Consider the following 18,123-nt stretch of genomic DNA (forward strand, 5'->3'; position numbering starts at 1 on the left):
CTGAGGAAACTCCTTGCACAGATTCACAATTGTGAGCGTGAACTTTAGCTCAAGAAAGCCAAAATGATGATGAAAATTCCGATGTCTAGAGCAAAAAGTGCTCCCAGGATGTGCCAAGAGCATTGCAATTCTAATGCAGAAGCAGCCATTTGCAGGTCCCTGCAGAACGGGCCACACACGAATCACATCCGATGAAGCAGATTGCAGATCATGGGGGGCGGGGGGGGGGAATCTTTTTTTAAAATTATATTCTCATCCTTAAATCATTCCTTTTCCTTCACTGGACTTAACTTTGCAAGAAGTAAACTCATCAGAATAATTCATATGCCATTCATTTTCATACAATCAAGCATAATAAAAAGGTGCCTATTTGCTCCCCTTATCTTGTACATTTTTAGCCCACCTTTTAGGCACCTTCTACTGTACCCTCAGAATGGCTATGAAAGAGAGTGACTGCCCCAAGGTCACCCAGTGAGCTCCCATAGCAGCATGGGGATTGGAACCAGGGTCTCTCAGACCCTTCTCTGACACCTTGATCACTACACATTGACTTGCCCTTCTGCCCTGATGTGGCCACTTTCAGCTTAAGAATTCAGTAATATTGACTGCCTATTTTCATTCCTCCCAGTCATTTCAACCTCACTTTTTGATTTCTTTACTAGTATGGCTGTAAATTATCTATCATTAATAAAGAGTTTCAAAGTTAATTCTTACAAAATTGCACAGAAATGTGCGGATTACACTAACATTCATTTCCCATAGAACTGCAGTATTTCATGTCTCATTTGGGGTACATGACATTATCACTGGATGAATATGATACCTACTATAAATATGTACAAAACAGCACATTATCAAGGTGGTCAGTTTTTCCAAAAAATTGCTAATAATTTGTTTGAAATGGGGGTGGGGGGGAGAAGCTCTTTTAACATGTTCAAGTAAATGAATACACACCACATTCCTTCCCTCATTTATCAGCTGCAATCTGAACAGGAAGTGAACACACTCCAGCTTCATGCAGAGGACAGAGGTCTAGAAACGAGAAAACTGACGGAACAAGTCCTTGCCCTATATCCGTCTCCTACTAGGAGGGCGGTGGCTCCCCTAAGCAGGTGGCAGGTGCATAAATGCATGGGACTGAACATATCCCACTGTACAAATATTTGCTGTGAGCTATAACAAAAGACAGACATTTGCCATGGTAACCAAGGGCTTTGGAACACCTCAGTGGTTAAGCAATAGAATAACATGAAGCGGATGAATGAGCTCCGATTCTGATTTACTTTGGATTGTTTTAAGTACTACACCTTTTGTAAGAGGAAAATTCCTATTACTGATGTGTCTTAACTAGTGACCAGTCAGATCAAGACACATAGCTTTCCTTTATTTGAGGGGAGCAACAGAAATCCTGAACATGGAAACTTTTAAAGTCTTTTTAGCCCAACCCATGTTTATTGGGACTGAAGGTGTATTTGTTTCATCAGATTACTTTCCATAAGTACCTTAAGAATTAGGCATTAAACACAAAAGAATAACTCTCAGGACTTCGTGCTTCAGAAACTCCCAACTTTCAAGTCCCGATATTCTTAGGGTCACCAAGTGCCCACTTATGGTAGGCAATTTCCCACCAAACATCTCTGTTGCTCACTTCCACTCTGAGCAGCAGCAGGAGGAAATTATTAAGAAAAAAAAACAAGCCTCTACACTGGTACATCACTTCTGGATACAACCAATATATGACAATGAGTAGCTCTAGGAAATTCTATGGTAGAAATTCTATTATAAAACCATAGAGTTTACAGCTATTCCTAGAGCCATTGCCACTTGTATCTGGAAGTGACATAGTGCCACTGGTACCGGTGTCAATGTCACACACCCCTATGTTTCATAAGAACATAAGAGAAGCCATGTTGGATCAGGCCAATGGCCCATCCAGTCCAACACTCTGTGTCACAGTGGCCAAAAAACCAGGTGTCATCAGGAGGTCTGCCAGTGGGGAAGGGACACTAGAAGCCCTCCCACTAATTGCCTCCCCAAACACCCAAGAATACAGAGCATCACTGCCATAGACAGAGAGTTCCATCTATACCTTGTGGCTAATAGCCACTGATGGACCTCTGCTCCATATGTTTATCCAGTTCCCTCTTGAAGCTGTCTATGCTTGAAGCTGCCACCACCTCCTAAGGCAGTGAATTCCATGTATTAATCACCCTTTGGGTGAAGAAGTACTTCCTTTTATCCATTCTAACCTGACTGCTCAGCAATTTCATTGAGTGCCCACAAGTTCTTGTATTGTGAGAAATGGAGAAAAATACTTCTTTCTCTACCTTCTCTATCCCATGCATAATCTTGTAAACCTCTATCATGTCACCCCTCAGTCATCATTTCTCCAAGCTAAAGAGCCCCAAGCACTTTAACTTTTCTTCATAGGAGAAGTGTTCCATCCCTTTAATCATTCTAGTTGCCCTTTTCTGCACTTTTTCCAGTGCTAGAATATCTTTTTTGAGGTGTGGTGACCAGAATTGTACACAGTATTCCAAATGAGGCCATACCATTAATTTATATATGGGCATTATGATTCTAGCTGATTTTTTTCAATTCCCTTCCTAATAATCCCGAGCATAGCGTTGGCCTTTTTTATTGCCATCACACACTGTATCGACATTTGCAGTGAGTTATCTTCCATGACTCCAAGATTTCTCTCTTGGTTAGTCTCCACCAGTTTGGACCGCATCGTTGTGTATTTATATTTAGGATTTTGGGCCCCAATGTGCATTACTTTGCACTTGGCCACGTTGAACCTCATTTGCCACGTTGACGCCCACTCGCCCAGCTTCGACAGATCCCTTTGGAGTGCCTCACAATCCTCCCTGGTTCTCACCACCCTGAACAATTTAGTGTCATCCACAAACTTAGCCACTTCACAGCTTACTCCCAACTCCAAACTTTTAATGAACAAGTTAAAAAGCACCGGACCCAATACTGAGCCCTGTGGTACCGCACTGCTCACCACACTCCACTGTGAATATTGCCCATTTATACTCACTCTTGGTTTCCTGTTCTTTAGCCAGTTTTTGATCCACAAGAGAACTTGTCTTTTTACCCCATCACTATTGAGCTTACTTAGCAGCCTTTGATGAGGAACTTTATCAAAAGCTTTCTGGAAGTCTAGGTAGACAACATCTTTTGGTTCCCTCTTGTCCACATGTTTGTTCACTCCCTCAAAGAAATCTAACAGGTTTGTGAGACAAGATCTTCCCTTACAGAACCCATGCTGAGTCTTCCTCAATAGCTTTTGTTCATTAATGTGCCCGCTAATTCTCTCTTTAATAACCATTTCCACCAACTTACCCGGTATTAACGTTAGACTGACTGGCCTGTAATTTCCCAGATCGCCTCTGGAACCCTTTTTAAAGATGGGGGTGACATTAGCTACCTTCCAGTCCTCAGGAATGGAGGCAGATGTTAATGAAATGTTACGTATCTTTGTCAGGAGATCCACTAGTTCATATTTGAGTTCTTTAAGAACTCTTGGATGTATGCCATCTGGGCCTGGTGATTTGTTAGTTTTTAAATTGTCTATCGGTTGTAGGACCTCCTCTCTCGTCACCTCAGTCTGACTCAGATCTTTCAACACTCCTCCAACAACCTTCTTACCTTTATAGCTTCCTTTACTTTGTTTGTTAACCATGCAGGCCTTATTTTATACCTATTTGTACCTTTCCTAACCTGCGGTATATATTTTGTCTGAGCTTCTAGCTTTCCACCCTTCTGTCCTTCCCACTTGTCGCTAGGCTTGACATGGCAACCCTAACTATTCTGCGTGAAGTTTTAATGGAATATAACTTTTCTCCCAAATTATGATGTTAATATAGGTGCATCATATGACCACTTGACACAATCTTTTCAGATAATGTGACAAGTCAGTATCCTCTTTAGCAAATGTGCAGTACAAGAATCTAGTTTTTTTAAAGAGCACTTTTAGAGTTTCAGTTGGACAGATCTAACATTCAGCTGGGCCTACTTCCATGTGAATCCTTCCTCTGCCAACTCCTACACAGCTTCCCTTTGAAATCAACAGCAAGAGCCCTTCTTTAATTTGTTTCAGAATGGTATGTGACAGGAGCACCTATTGTGTGAGATTTCACTTTTCTGTGTGATTTGTATTAATTACATCAGTTAACTCAGAGGCAAGAAATCTCTGGGATACGTGTTCATCTGAAGAAAGCAGAATGACTCACCAAGAAAGGGAGGGGAGAACATATAATTGGTCTCATACGCTCTACTGAACCATGAAACTACGAAGACGTCACGTTAACAATGTCATTGGGGAAGAATTCACAAACTGTATGTGGTAAGCTGGTGATAATTACATCCTACAGAAGTTCTTAGAAGAGTGCTAAGATACATGTAATGGTCCTCACATTGAAGCCTGGAAGTAGCCAAGGTTTCAATTAAAGCCTGTTGTTTGTTTCCAGAGTTGGTGGTAAGAGAAACCCCCTATTGTGTGTATGCTACGCAGTTTCAACTTAACATCTCACTCTATAGTAGGCATAAGCTCGGATTTGAAAATAGACATGTCTGGATAAAGAGGGAACTTGGGTTTGTTTTCAATACCTCCCTCTAAATCAGGTTGAAAAACTGATCTTCCATAACCAATGACATAACTAAAATAACATATGAATAAGACAACTGTTTGGGTTGGGGGTTTTGTGTGTGTGTGTGTGTGTGTGTGTGTGAAGTAATATTTGGGAAAACATTTTGGAAAGTTGCTAAAATATTGCTTGTTTCAAGAGTGATGAATAGTACAAGTGACTGAAAGACTCCGTAAGAATTACTGAGCACCATCTGGTGGAAAAGACAGAGTGTAGTTTGCTGAAGACCTATATCCCTTGTTAGTGAAGACAACACAACACACATTGCTCACCGAAGAATAAAGACTAAATCTACTATGAACTACTTGTATTTAAAAAGTGAGCATCACAGAGTATTTGGAACTGTAGTGAATGCTTCTTGGAAGTTTAATGTGAGCCATTTGGTCTTATGGCAGCAAAAATTACTGCAAGGTTAGAGGAAGTGTGGGGTTCAGCAGCAGCCATGCCCCTGCCTTCAGCAGCTCCCTTTTTTGTCCTACTTGGGCTTCCAAGGCCTCAGAACTGGAGAGGGGAGGGGGTTTGCAGCAACTGGAGTTAGTGGTGGTGGTAGTGGTGGTTCTTCTTCCACCCACCCCCCATTGGGTCTCTCTTGTACAACTTGAAGAGAGAACCCAGACACATCCTCACTGGCATGTTTCTAAATCCATTATGAGGCCAGAGCAGCCAGCTGAACTTGCTCAGTCAATTCCACTGAAGTCTTGCAAAAAAATAGTATTCTCTTGAGACCTCAGGGAAATCTTGGCCTGCACCTACAACTTCTTTTCCACCCCACCTCCCATTTCCCTGGCCTGGCTAAAATGTCAGCAGCTGTTCGCAGTGATTGAAGTCAAGGCCCATACCACACTAATGCTGTTGCAGCATTCCTCCTTGTTACTGATGTTGTCCTAGAAGGCTTGGCAGCTGCTGGCTTTGTTTAAATTAAAGCCTTAAAGAGCACATAATGTGTTGCAGTATTTCTTCTTGTTGCCACTGTCCTGACAAGCTTCCCAAGTGAATGTTTTGTGGCCCCTGGGTAAGTCTGGGTAAGCCATCTGGGATGGCTCTGGTAATGGGAGTGCGCCTGCTCCCAGACAGAAAGCAAACCCATAAAACTGCCCATGTCTTAGCACTGCTGAACTGAAGTCAGTGGAAAGGAAAGATGAACTCTTTAAGACTGTGCAAGAATTATGGTTAAATAATGTGGGTTTAGACCAGCTTTCTTTACCTTTTAGATTTAAATTATAAACTGGATCAAGTGAAGAATGCACAATATCCTGCCCTGTGGCAAGTTTGACTCATCCATAAAACTTGTTTTCCTGCAGTTTTAACCTATATTGCAAAACTATATCGAACAATTTTAATGTTTTCCGCATTCTATAGCATGCTCTAAGTTTGTTCTGCCTTAGAAGTGTGCATACTATCCTTCTCATGTGGTAGTGGTCCTGTGTTACCATTCAAGGATTTTAGAAACAAGTCATAGAAAAATATAAAGATATCAGAAGGCACAAACTTCCTCTTGAATGTGACCTCTTGCTCCTAAAATGTGGCTGGCATAGTGTATTTTTCTTATCCTCCAAAAAGTTGATTAGACTTCAGGTAGCCACTGCCAAACTTCTATGCAGCACAACGATGTAAGTCCTGCACTTCTGTCAATCACTAGATGCTGGAATATGGCCATTATGTACAAGCGAATAGATCAAAAGAAAAACCAGAGTTTACATGGCATACAAGGTAAAAATCAAAAATCTTTTAAAAGTGGTTAAAGGCTTCTAAGGTTGCCAACTTAAAGGTGAGATCTGGAGATCTCTTGGCATTACTTCTGCTCTCCAGACAACAAAGATCAGTTTCCCTGGAGAAAATAGCAGCTTTGGGGGGGGGGGGACTCCATAGCACTATATGCTGACTAGCTTGATGCCCGTGTTTCGCTACACTATTTAACTACTTTAAATCCAGTTATAATATTTATGGGTATGTAACACTTTTGGTTTGGGGGGGGGGGGGTTAGTTGGTTTTGTAATATAATAGCATAGTACCCGAGCTTCACAAAGGTGTTTGAATAAAGCGAAGTTTGTTGATGGCAAAAACAGATGAAGTGAATTTCGAAATGTAACATTTATTGAAGAGATTTTAAAAGGAAAAGATTGTAGTGCAATAAATAAAGTGAAAAATACATATAACCAGGGCCGGATCTACGGTTGCCGGTGCCCAGGGCAACTGAAAACCAGCCACTCGTGCACGTGCCACCCTGCAGCATCCGGCTGTCCCGGTGCGCCACGGAGCTGGTGGTGGCAGCGCGAGTAGCTGGGAGGCCACCCTCACCATTCGCCTGCCCCGCAGGACAGGGGGTGCACGGCAAGCTGGCTGCCCCCTGTCCTGCAGGGCAGGCAAAAGGCAACGCGGGTGGCCAGCTTGTTGCACACCCGTCCTGCGCAGCAGGCGAATGGCACGGGCAGCCTCCCAGCCACCCGCGCTGCCTTTCACCTGCCCTGAAGGACAGGGTGTGCGCAGCAAGCGCACACCCTGTCCTGCTGCCCGCGCACTCCTGGGGCTGGCAGCTGCGCCCGGCGCCCCCTCTTTGGCGGCGCTGGGAGCAGACTACCACCCCTGCCCCCCATCGATCTGGCCCTGCATACAACCTTTTTTTTCTACTGAAGGACCTCTTTTTAGACCTCATTGGTGGTTTTCCCCTCAGGTGCTAGAATCACCAGGCTGCTGGGTGAGCTCACTCTGCAGCAGGCCGTGTAGAACTGCCCATGTGAGAAGCAGTCTTCCCTCAAGTCAATTCCTGCCACCTTCAGTATCTTCTTCTGGGACTTGTTGATCATCATAGCAAAACAGACCTTGAGGGGGAAATGCAGTCTTTTGAACTTGAAGAGGTTATCTGATGGTATGAATGGTATGTGTGGTAACACCAACTCCCCCCCCCCCCCGAGCACTGCCAGTGAACAATATGGCCTTGATGATGTTCCTGTGGAGGGCTTTCACTTGTAGTCTGGTGCCGTTGCAGAGTTTGAGTGGGCTGTGGTTCTGGAGCAGCATCACTGGAGCCCCCACTTTGAGGGGAAGCTTGTGGGCTGGGAAGCCAGGAGGGTTTAGCACGCTGAAAAACTCCACAGGGTAGTGGACCACATCATCCATTTGCACCACTGAGTCCACAGATCTGTACTCCATTCCTACCCCTTCAAGGGGGTTAAGTTGTGTTTCATTAATGATGGTAGCCTTGTCATTCTTGGGGGTCAGAATGGCACGCTTTCACAGCCAGGCTGTGGACTTCTCCATGATAGTGACAATATCAGGGTATATCGTGGCTGTTAGGTCTGCTAGGGTCATCACTACTGTGCCCAGGCCTGCAAGGGTGGTCACCTTTCTCTCGGATTTGGGATACTCTCCATCCCCTATTTTTAGTAGGAGTTCAGAGAATTCCCCAGCAGACACCTCGCCTCTCAAGTGGAACCTCATGTTCTTTCTTAGTGAGAGTTTCCTGATGAGGGGCCACAGATACGACGCCTTGACATATACAGTAACCTTGTCAGCTCGAGTTCCCCTTCGGACTACTGGCAGAGTCTGCCAGAAGTCTCCAGCCAGCAGCATGGTGACTCCCCCCATCATTCTCTTGTTGCCCCTGACATCTTTGAGGGTTATACTCAGTGCCTCAAAACACCCCTTAAGCACCATGGTGTTCTCATCCCAAATAATGAGCTTACAGTTCCACAGCACTTGAGCCATGTTGCTTTGTTTTGAGATGCTGAACAGGGGTATTTCTGCATGGATGAGGTTAAGAGGCAGCTTGAAGGTAGCGAAGGATCATATACCATGCCTGAGTGAGCCTTGACCTTTCATGGAAGTGAGCGCCTCTCTACTCATCTTCCAGCATTGCTTTGCTCATAGAGAGACTCTGCTGCTCTGTGCACCTCAAGGTAATCTTGCTGGTACTTGGCCACTGCTGCTCAGTGCACCGCAGAAGTAGGATGTGCATATTTCTTTGCCACATCTCGAAGTTGCTTCCTCCTTTTAGTGTCAGTGTATCTTGCATGACATCTGCCAGGAGGTGATGGCTGCAAGTAAGAGGTGGTGGCTGCAAGAGGTGTGAGGTGGAGTTGGACTGAATGAGGGGTGGCGGGCACTTCGGCAGGTTCATGTGAGAGGTTCACATTGAAATGGCCCCTAGAAAGTTCGTGCACCATCTCCCCATGAACACTTAAAACTTCAGTTACTATATTGACTTTTATATAAAATTCCTATTCAGGAGTCTTGTACTGTCTTTCTTCAACTGTCTGCAGTTTCCTTTACCTGATTTTTTACCTCAGAACACAGAGTTCCACAGCTGACCAATCAGAGGGGTGGGGGTGTGATCAGGCAGGAGCCTGCCAGCCACATAGGAAAGACCGGCCCCACCGGGGGGTTGGCAACCCTAGAGGGGAAGACTGGGAGGTGTATTTTTACCTCAAGACACATTCAATGACTCCCAACAGCAACTACATACCGTTTGGAATGTTGGAGTGATGACCAATCGGGTCGCATATGCAAATTACCTTAGGGAAGAGAGGCCAAGTTGGCAGTTGAGGAGGGGAGCAGCCTGCCAGCCACACAGGGAAGCTGTATCCCTATGGGAAAACACATTTTACCCCTTGTTACCCCCTTAGGGGGCAAATTTCTTAAAATCCCTTCTTAGTGAGTCTTTACATCATGAAAGGAATGTTCTCCCCAAATTTCACGTTTCTAGGTCCAGGGGTTTGGGCTGGCGTTGATGAGTCAGTCAGGACACTTGTCTTGATAGATAGATAGATAGATAGATAGATAGATAGATAGATAGATAGATAGATAGATAGATAGATAGATAGATAGATAGATAGATAGATAGATAGATAGATAGATAGATAGATAGATAGATAGATAGATAGATAGATAGATGAGGTCCCTCCCCTTCCTGAACCCCACCCTCCCCAGGCACCACACCCAAAATCTCCAGGAATTTACCAACCAGGAGTTGGCAAACCTACAGACTTTTGACCCAACAAGATTCAAGTCCAGCAGCACCTAAAGACCAACAAGATTTTCCAGGAATAAGCTTTCGAAAATCAGAGCTCTCTTCATCAGATATCAAAGGGAGCTTTGATTCTCAAAAGCTTGTATCTTGAAAATCTTATTGGTCTTTAAGTGCTACTGGACTTGAATCCTATTGTTCCAGTGCTGACCAACACAGCTACCCACCTGAAACTACACTTTCCACTGCACAGAGTATGAAGCCTGTATTTTACACAATTTCATGAAAGACTGTACTGGTGCCAGAGGGCATAAAACTTGATTTCAGTAGGGAGTCTGGCTTATGACAAAGAATCTGGCAGATCGACTCATGCTTCACAAATAATCAACAAGAACCTACTGGAAACATACAGTGAATCCAACAGGCCCCTCCTTCCCGCTGGTGAGGTAAAATTCTCTTTGTATTATAAAAAAAAAAATCAAAATTGGTCAATTAGCCAATGTGAGAGAAATAAACAAGTTAGATTTTAAAACATTTATGTGTATGAAAGCTAAGCTATGGAGTGTTGAGCCTTTGTAGGCCTCTGCACTCTCCCTATGGAGTGGTCTAAGAGAAAGGAAGACATTTTCCTGAAGCATTTCCAATTAGATTGGTATAATTTGGCAGTGTTGGGTGGGTGGGGGTGGAGAACCGCAGGAGCTGGTTGCTTCAAGTGACAAACACAAAGGAAATTCTATGTACCGACAAAGAAGAAGAATGGAGGGTTGGAGTCTTAGACTTCCTGTTGGAAATTTTAATTGCTGAGGTGCCAGTTAGGACACTGCCTCAAAAAGATGTAGTATTTGCCAGGGATCTCCCCAGCTGTATTGTGGGGATAATAACAACACTGTTCTTTTTCACCACTCTGAGTGGGGTACTAATCTGTCTAGAAGAGTGGTGTATAAGAGCAGTTGTTGTTTTAAAGCAAGGGATTTGTGCCTCAGACATGCCCTGCCTTAGGGATCCCATTCCCATGGTAGGAGCAGAGGATCCCACGATTCCACCCTCTGCCTCCTACCACCACTTACCTGGCCAGTGGGTGGGAGGTGCAGAAACGAGTCTCCCGGGTGCGCTCCTGGGGTGACACAACAACATCACTCCTGTGCTTAGCAGAGGGGCGGTTTTGGCCCCAAAGAGCTTGAATCTTGGTCTGCTGCAAAGCCCGCCCCCCTGCATCTGTGAGACGTCACTTCCCAGGAGTGATCTAATCGCACTGCCCAAAGAGCACTCTCACGCTTTGCAGCAGGCCAATTTGAGCCCCAAACTGGCCAAATTGTGACCCATTTGGAGCCCAAATCGGCCCGCTGCAAAGCACACACATGCCCCCGAGCCTGTGTGTAGATCACTTCCCATAAGTGATGTCATTGCAAAGGCACAAAAAGCATGATGGGAGCAGTGAAAAGGTAAGCTTTGGGTCCCCTCCCTCCCACTGGGAAGGTGAGGGGACCTGGAAGCCCTACTTGCCTACTACATAGGCCCATTAAATTGTGTCTGATTATCAGACAGTGCATAGGACCAAGGAGCCAGTCAGAGAGGAATAATCTCCCATGCTCTGGAGGCACTCCAGGTCACTGCTAACTGCATATTAGGAACACAGTTTCTGGGCAGATAAAACAGCAATATATTGACATTCCCAGCTTTTACATGTTAGACTAATCATCTCCCTTTGGCAATGTTTTCAACTCCGAAGTCCATGAATTCTAAACCAGCCTGTTCTGTTATCACTTAAATGAAATATGTTACCAGTTGAACCAACATTCTTAGCAACTGTGTTATCCGACTCCCCTTGTTCGCCTTACAATACTATACACAGAGATTGCAGAGATAATACAGTCATTTCAGTCTAGTTGAAGCACCCAGCCAAGTTATGGAAAGAAAGAGGTTTTAGCCAATCAGCTCTGTGGGTAAGCAATAAGCAGGAACTGACTGAAATGAAGTTCCTGGAAACTTGTGCCAATCTCTTGTTCATGAACACTCCACTGCACAGACGACTTGTAGGTAGTAGATACTAGCAGTTTTTCTTCAAGGTTAATAATTTATACTGAATGGAGAAAAAGAAAGCCAAGATCAAGACATGATAAAAGTAATGCTGTACTACCAGGAAACCCCCTTTCACACAAGCAACTGTGCTACTCAACAGTGTGAATATGACCTTACATTTCACACAACGTATTATTCTCATTTCCTTGTCTGAACTTTCCAAGATGGCTAATGACCAATCCCATTCTCTATGCTTCCCTGTAGACTGTGCTTAGGCTTGTAGTGAGGTGCTTAGAGTGTCAGAACAGAATTATAAGAAACCTGGGTTCAAATCTCTGCTTTGCTACTGGGTGAAATTGAAAGTCACACATACTCAACAGAACCTCCTTCACAGGGTTTTTGTGAGGATAAAATAGGGATGAGAGAATGACGTAAGTCACCTTAAGTGCCTGTGAGGCTGGAATAAAAATGAACTAGGTACTTTCCCACTGCACCCCCAGATAAGGATATGCACCACCAGTTTGCAAGCTAACAAGTTTATCAATCACTGATCTGTACCAATCATCCCTAATTTACTTTGTTTGTTTAGCTTATTTACTTCATTTATACCTCACCTTTCTCCTCATGGGAACCCAAATTGCCTTACATAATTCTCTTCTTCTCCATTTTATCCTCACTACAACCCAGTGAGGTAGGTTGGGTTAAGAGAGTGACTGGCCAAGGTCAGCCGGCAATCTTCCATGGTAGAGTGAAGATATGAACTTGGGTCTCCTCAGATCCTACTCCAATGTTCTAACCACTATACCACACCAGGTTCTGTTAACAAACAGCCTATCAACTACCAACATTTGGAGCAAAACACCCTGGCTCCCAATTCAGACAGGACTTCTACTGACTTCATTTATAGGCTTCCCAGTTGCCCGTCAGTGGCAGGCAATCTCCTGGGGGTTTGCACAGGAATGAAATTATTACTAACATACTGACAATTCTTCTACCAAACCTAAAAACTGCTGAGATCTATTCTTTGTTGAATAAATTATAGTGATACACGTATCATGAATCTATACTCCTAGTCTGAGGCTACGATCCTAAATAGAGATGCCAAGTTTCCTGCTATGGTGAGAGACCTCCCACTGGCAGCCTTGGTTGTTCAGTAGAGCATTGGGGGTGGGGGGAGATTGGGAGGAAATACCCATCATTCCAATGATGTGACTCTAGAAGTGACATCATCAGAGTGCTCTAGGACTCCTCAAAAACTCTATGGATAACATCATTGTACATGCAGGGAGTAGACTGGGGAGATCGCAATTGGTGATCCTGCACAGGATCACCAATGGAACAGGGTTAAATTTCTTCTTTGTATGAATATAGAAACATAAAAATACAATTAAGTTCCAAACTATAAGCAAGCTGAGGCAAGTTTGTGTAGCAAGGAACCAAAAATGTTCCCTTATATTAATCCAATTCTTAGAGAGTAACTAAGGTTTCACATAGCCTGACACATGAAGAGTATATGATAGAAATTGCCCTTCATAAAAACCATGTTCCAACTGAGCCCCTTTAACAATATATGAAAGAGGCCTTAGATTTCACCTCTCATACCTCCATTTCTCTGCCACCACAGAACATTCAGGCCACCAAAGACTTGGCACTTAATTGAAACAAAGCCACTCCTCATCTGCACATTGTATAAAAATCAAAAACTCTCACAGAAAAAGAGAACATGAATTCAATGGGACAATAAGAGGTGGAAGGGGCTGTGGTTAATTCCATCTATACATATGTCTGTCAGGTTCTTCATGATCTACTAAACTTCACAATGGTCCCTTTATAATTTCAGAAATTAACCTGTGGAAAAAAATGGTTGTACTGAAAAGAAACATAGTTTGATAGTGACCGGCTAAGCCCTCTATCTTGAAAACTGACCAGCTGCTTTTTTTGTAAACAGTGTGTGTATAGGCTTAGCTTTAGAGAGGGGGGATACACAGAGAGAGAGAAAAGGTCACAACTAGACATGGGCATGAACAGGAAAAAAATGAACATGGTGTTCATTGTTCGTTGCCATCCACGAACAACAAACATTGACAAACATGACCTGTTCACGAACATGTTTTTTTGTTTGTTGTTCGTGGGGGCCAGCAGGCTCTCCTCCAGCCATCAAGATCCCTACTGCACCACTCCCAGAAACCTTACCTGAGCAAGCAGCAGGAAAGGTACCAGTAATAAATAATAGCTTGGCCCAGAGCCTGGCAGCAGCCCTGGAACTTGAAGAGGTAGATCCCTATCCCACCACACACAAAGAAAATTCAAAATCCAATGCACTCTCCCTGTCTCTCTCTAAAAATGCCAACAGCAACTATCTCTCCCTCACTGTCTGCAAAGTCAGAGCTGGGAGCCCCCCTCCCCCCTGGTCTTTGCTCCATTGTAACAAATTTGGAGCTCCACACTTGAAAGGAAGACATGCCTATCAAGCTAAATTGGGCTTAGATTGGGGTTTCCAGGGCAACTGCAGGAGTTCAGACAGAGTTCAGGCAGTCCCTGCCTCCAGTTGCCAAGGGAATTGATTGCAGGTGCCAGATTGTCTGGCTGACAAATGAGGCTTGCAATGACCACCTGTTCATTTAGAATGGGGCCTCACTAACAGCTTGTTCTCGAACAGCTGATTGGGCTGTTCATGGGTTTCTTTAGTTAGTATTGCTGCTGTGCCCATCTCTAGTCACAACACAACACAGTGCTGGAAGGGAGATAATAGTCTTGCTGGGATGGCCGATTTTAGTAGAAAATGGAAAGGCTAGATTCATGTCCTACTTGAGACGTATTAAGCCTCTAACGAACAATAACAGTGAAGAAATACGTTTTTCAAACAATTCTTCCATATTAGCAGAGGAGAGTATTGCTGATTTCCATTGGTCTCCTAGGCACTAACCGATAGATGATTATAATAGAGAGGTATGTGGATTCTGAAAGCAGAAACCTATAACTAGATTCCATATCAAAACACTAAGATGCAGAGCACTGAGCTATTAGCAGATATCAATCCTTGATCTAAAAAGGGGGAAAGTCTATATTCAATATTTAACTAGTTTCCCGTACTAAGAAAGAGCTGATTAGTTGAAAAGTGTTCTAACTGCCACTGTAAAATACCCATTTCTAAAAATCATTGAAAAGAATACCTGCTAGCATTAAGACATAAGTCTCTGTAGTCTCAAAAACCAGCGGTTTCACCAGGCAAACAACCATCCCACAAGCCTTGGAATGATGACTAGGCCTTAAGAGTTAACAAGGCACTATCACTGTTTATTTTCAGGGCTGGGACATACAGAAGTAGCAGGAGCAAGGCTATTGCATCGTCATAGCTAAGCACAGCAGTTCTTACAGAAAATGTGCGCACACAAATCTCCAAACAAGTTTCCAAACAGGGTGAAGCTCATCTGAAACACACATTTCTAGAAACTGGTGGAATAACAGTCTGTGACTATTGCTTCTGTAGCACTAATTGCATGGGGGTGGCTGATGTGATATCCAAAGACAGGTCCCTCGAAGATTTTTTATTCTGAACTTTGGAAGCAAAGAAGGGTTGCTTGGAACCAATGCATATCTCCTGTTCTCTCTACAGCACCAAAATTGTATATTGAGGTACATAACCAGCACAATAACAACCTAAATGAATCTACAAAGTACATAAAAGAATAATAGTGGTATCCAAAAGAGTTTAAAATGTACATAAAAGGCATAGGTTGTGAAAGTCTCTGGTTTTGTGCTGCAGTTAATCGACTCCAGTGGATTTACTGTTGTAAATATAAAAATATAAAAACAATATAAAATTTAAAGTTAAAATTTTAAAAATTTAAAAGCTGAGCTGTTCTCTGTACAGCACAGAACACTTCACATAATGGGAGCCTACCTACATTAACAACATCTGATGGGATGCACAACCTGTACTCTGGACAAGAAGCTACTGTCAGGACAGAATATGGGAGAAAAGAATGGTTTCCAATTGGCAAGGGTGTCAGACAAGGCTGCGTATTATCTCCCTACGTGTTCAACCTCTATGCAGAGTATATCATAAGGAAAGCTGGATTCGATCTAGAAAAAGGTGGAATGAAAATTGGTGGAAGGAACATTAACAGTTTGAGATACGCAGATGACACCATGTTACTGGCAGAAAATAGTGAAGACTTGAAATGACTACTGAGGAAGGTTAACAGGAGAAAATGCCAGAGCAGGATTACAGCTGAACATCAAGAAGACAAAAGTAATGATTTCTGAGGAATTACACAATTTTAAAATTGACAATGAGGAACTTGAAATTGTTCAAGATTTTCTATTCCTTGGCTCAATCATCAACCAAAAAGGGAGACTGCAATGAAGAAATCTGAAGATTGCGACTTGGAAGAGCAGCTGTGAGGGAGCTAGATAAGATCCTTAAAGATAAAGATAGAAAAGAGTCCACTAGCACCTTTAAGACTATCCAGTTTTACTGTAGCATAAGCTTTTGAGAACCACAGTTCTCTTCATCAGATACATGGAGCAGATGCATGATGAACTGTGGTTCTCGAAAGCTTATGCTACGGCAAGTTTGGTTATTCTTAAAGGTGCTATTGGACTCTTTTCTATTTTGCTACTACAGACTAACATGGCTAACTCCTCTGGAAAGATAAAGATGTCTATCTGGGAACCGAGATAAAGATAATCCAAACTATGGTATTCCTCATTACTAGGTATGGATGTGAAAATTGGACAGTGAAGAAAGCTGACAGGAAGAAAATTGATTCATTTGAAATGTGGTGCTGGAGGAGAGTTCTGTGGATACCATGGACAGCCAAAAAGGCAAATAAGTGGGTATTAACTCAAATCAAGCCTAAACTCTCCCTAGAAGCTAAAATGACAAAACTGAGGCTATCATTCTTTGGTCACATCATGAGAAGACAAGATTCTCTGGAAAAGTCAATAATGCTAGGAAAAGTAGAAGGCAGTAAGAAAAGAAGAAGGCCTAAAATGAAATAGCTTGACTCAATAAAAGAAGCCACGTCTTCCAGTTTGCAGGATCTGAGAAAGTCTGTTAATGATAGGACATTTTGGAGGTCTTTCATTCATAGGGCCGCCATAGGTCAGACGCAACTTGACAGCACATAACACACACACCTACATTAACACAACCTATACAGGAAAGAAGTTGCTGCTCCACTGTGTCATAGATGATGACGCTCATGCATTTAGTTTCTAGTGAGTGCATCAAGGTGAACACCTGAATAAAAATGACCATGGCTCTGAAAAGCCACCTCTTAGGAAGCATATTTGCTATTGGGAAGGGGAGGCAGATTATAACTGGGCTTGTAGATACACGTGTCATTAAAACTTTTTGTACAACATATCCAGTTGACATGGCCTTTGCTGTTTCTGGAGCAATATTCAGAGATCACACAGACCACTAAAATGCAGCAGTCTCTAAAAGGAAATTAGAAATTCCTACTAATAGTGTGTCCCGTTTCAGAAAAACTACCTCAGATTGTTGGGGTAAGCAGCATCTTGTGTACAAAGAAGAGAAAAAGATCCTGCAAGGGTAGGATCTTCCCAGCATCAAAGAGGGGGACGACATCATTCCCAATGTGATGTGGAAACGAAGGGTCATGCACCAGGCTGATTTTTTTTACTAAATCAGCCCCACATACGATATGGAAGTGCTCCAGAGTGTGCAGGAATTCAATGCGGGGTTCCTAATCCCATTCCAGCACCTTACCCTCGTCCACCAGCCAGGTGAGAGTGGGGGGGGGGGCAGATGCTGGGAGCAAGGCATTCTCCACCCCCACTAGAGGACTGGTAATCCTATGCTGGGGGCAGCAAGCTCTAGAAAAAGGACATGAGGAGAGACATGATGGTGGGTTTATCGAATTGTGCATGGGGTGGAGAAAGGGGATGAGTGGAAACTTTTTCTCCCTCTCCCATAATACTAGAACTCAATAAAATTTATGAGTAGGAAATTCAGTGCTGTCAAAAGGAAGTATTCATTCAATGAGTATATCACTTGTGGGATTCACATCTACAGTATATAAGGATGGCTTATTTGGCTTTGAAGGGAGATTAAACAAATTGATCAAAAATACGTTCAGTAACGGTTATTAGCTATGCTGTGCTGACTAAAATAAATTCCAGGTTCAGAGGCAGCAACCTTATAAATACCGGTGCAGTGGGCAACAAAAGGAGGTAGCTGACGCACAATACAACTCTGATATTAAAGGGGAAAACTACTGGACTGTCCTGATTAGGTGGGGTCTGCAGATCTCCTGGAATTACAACTGATCTCCAGACTATAGAGATCAATTTTCCTGGAGAAAAATGGCTGCTTTAGATGGTAGGTTCTATGGCATAATAGCCTATGGTCTTTCCCCTCCCCAAACTCCACATCCCCAGGTTCCACCATCCAAATCTCCAGGAATTCCCCAACTCAGCATTGGGAACCCCAGACATGTGCATTCTTGCACACAA

This window comes from Eublepharis macularius, chromosome 11 (assembly GCF_028583425.1).
Source record: "Eublepharis macularius isolate TG4126 chromosome 11, MPM_Emac_v1.0, whole genome shotgun sequence".
NCBI classification, from domain to species: Eukaryota; Metazoa; Chordata; class Lepidosauria; order Squamata; family Eublepharidae; genus Eublepharis; species Eublepharis macularius.